Source organism: Gavia stellata, chromosome 15 (genome assembly GCF_030936135.1).
Source record: "Gavia stellata isolate bGavSte3 chromosome 15, bGavSte3.hap2, whole genome shotgun sequence".
Taxonomy (NCBI): domain Eukaryota; kingdom Metazoa; phylum Chordata; class Aves; order Gaviiformes; family Gaviidae; genus Gavia; species Gavia stellata.
Window position 1 is genome coordinate 285,935 of NC_082608.1, and position 2,340 is coordinate 288,274.

Sequence of the window (2,340 nt, forward strand, 5' to 3'; positions counted from 1 at the left end):
TGACACTCCAGAGGGTCCTGCTGCCGTCCCGAGGGACCTGGACGGGCTGGAGAAATGGGCTGACAGGAACCTCCTGAAGCTCTCCTGAACAAGGAGAGGTGCCAAGTCCCGGCCCAGGGGCAGAACAGCGCCAGGCACCAATAGGACCTTGGTGGACACCGAGCTGAACACGAGCCGCAAAGAAGACTAGCCGTGTCCTGGGCTGCGTTAGCCAAAATATCGCCAGGAGGTGGAGGGAGGGAGTGCTTCCCCTCTGCTCAGCAATGGTGGGGCCACCCCTGGGGTGCTGTGGCCGGTGCTGGGCTCCTCGGTACGAGAGAGACAGGGAGATGCTGGGGAGAGCGCGGCGAAGGGCCATGAAGATGACTGAGGGAGGGCGGAAAGAAGAGGGAACCAGGCTCTTCTCGGTGGTGCCGGTGCCAGGACCAGAGGCCATGGGCATGAACCGGAGCCCAGGAGGTTCCCCCTGAACATCAGGAGACACTTTTTCACCGTGAGGGTGACCAAGCACTGGCACAGCCCGGGGAGGCTGTGGAGCCTCCGTCCATGGAGGTATCCGGAAGCCATCTGGACACGGTCCTGGGCGACCGGCTCCGGGTGGCCCTGCTTGGGCAGGATGGTCTCCGGAGGTGCCTCCCCTCAGCCAGCCCGTGGCCATGTCCCTCAGAGGAACACGGACCTTTCCTCCCTCTGAGGTCCCGCCATGGGGGTGACGAGAGGTGATGGGGTGACGGGGGGGAATGAGGGACTGTGACGGGGGCTGCGGCAGGTGGCGATGGGGGTAACGGTGTGACGGGGGGGCTGACCAGGGCTGTGACAGGGCTGGGGGGGGGTGGCAGGGGTGGCAGGGTGTGAGGGGGTGACAAGGGTGGCAGGGTGCGAGGGGGTGGCGGGGGTGGCAGGGTGCGAGGGGGTGACAAGGGTGGCAGGGTGCGAGGGGGTGGTGGGGGTGGCAGGGTGCGAGGGGGTGACAAGGGTGGCAGGGTGTGAGGGGGTGACAAGGGTGGCAGGGTGTGAGGGGGTGGCGGGGGTGGCAGGGTGCGAGGGGGTGACAAGGGTGGCAGGGTGCGAGGGGGTGACAAGGGTGGCAGGGTGTGAGGGGGTGACAAGGGTGGCAGGGTGCGAGGGGGTGGCGGGGGTGGCAGGGTGCGAGGGGGTGACAAGGGTGGCAGGGTGCGAGGGGGTGGTGGGGGTGGCAGGGTGCGAGGGGGTGACAAGGGTGGCAGGGTGCGAGGGGGTGACAAGGGTGGCAGGGTGTGAGGGGGTGGTGGGGGTGGCAGGGTGTGAGGGGGTGACAAGGGTGGCAGGGTGCGAGGGGGTGACAAGGGTGGCAGGGTGTGAGGGGGTGGCGGGGGTGGCAGGGTGTGAGGGGGTGACAAGGGTGGCAGGGTGCGAGGGGGTGACAAGGGTGGCAGGGTGCGAGGGGGTGACAAGGGTGGCAGGGTGTGAGGGGGTGACAAGGGTGGCAGGGTGCGAGGGGGTGACAAGGGTGGCAGGGTGCGAGGGGGTGGCGGGGGTGGCAGGGTGTGAGGGGGTGACAAGGGTGGCAGGGTGCGAGGGGGTGACGGGGGTGGCAGGGTGCGAGGGGGTGACAAGGGTGGCAGGGTGCGAGGGGGTGACAAGGGTGGCAGGGTGCGAGGGGGTGGTGGGGGTGGCAGGGTGCGAGGGGGTGACAAGGGTGGCAGGGTGCGAGGGGGTGACAAGGGTGGCAGGGTGCGAGGGGGTGACGGGGGTGGCAGGGTGTGAGGGGGTGACAAGGGTGGCAGGGTGTGGCAGGCTGCGACGAAGCCGCGATGGGGACTCGAGGGGCTGGGGTGGGTGACCGGGGACGGGGAGGGCTCGGGCGGCGGGGCCGTGGCGGGGGGCAGGCGGCGGGCCGGGCCGGGCCGGGCCGGGGGGACGGAGCCCCGACGGGGCCCGGGGGACGGCCGCGATGGGCGGGGCGGGGCGGGGCGTGACGGCAGCGGCGCGGCGAGCGGGCGGGCTCCCAGGGGCCGGGCCTCCGCGCCGCCGGGGGGCGCTGCGCGGCGGGCGGCTGGGCGCTGGCGGGCCGGCGCCTCTCGCGGCGGCGGCGGCGCCTTTTCCGGGTTGGCTGCGCGGCGCTCGGGGCCGGCCCAGGCTGCAGCCGCCGCCGCCGGCACCGGGCCCGGGCCTCGGCACGCTCCGCGCGGGCCCCGCGCCCGCCGCCCCCGGGCCGGCCCCGCCCCGCCCCGCCTCGGCCTGGCCCTGCCGCCGCCCGCCGCCGCCGCCGCCCTCCTGCGCGCCGCGCCCCGCCTCGCCGGCCTCCCGCGCCGGCCCCGCGCCCTCCTCCTCCTCCTGCAGCCGCCGCCCGGCGCCGCC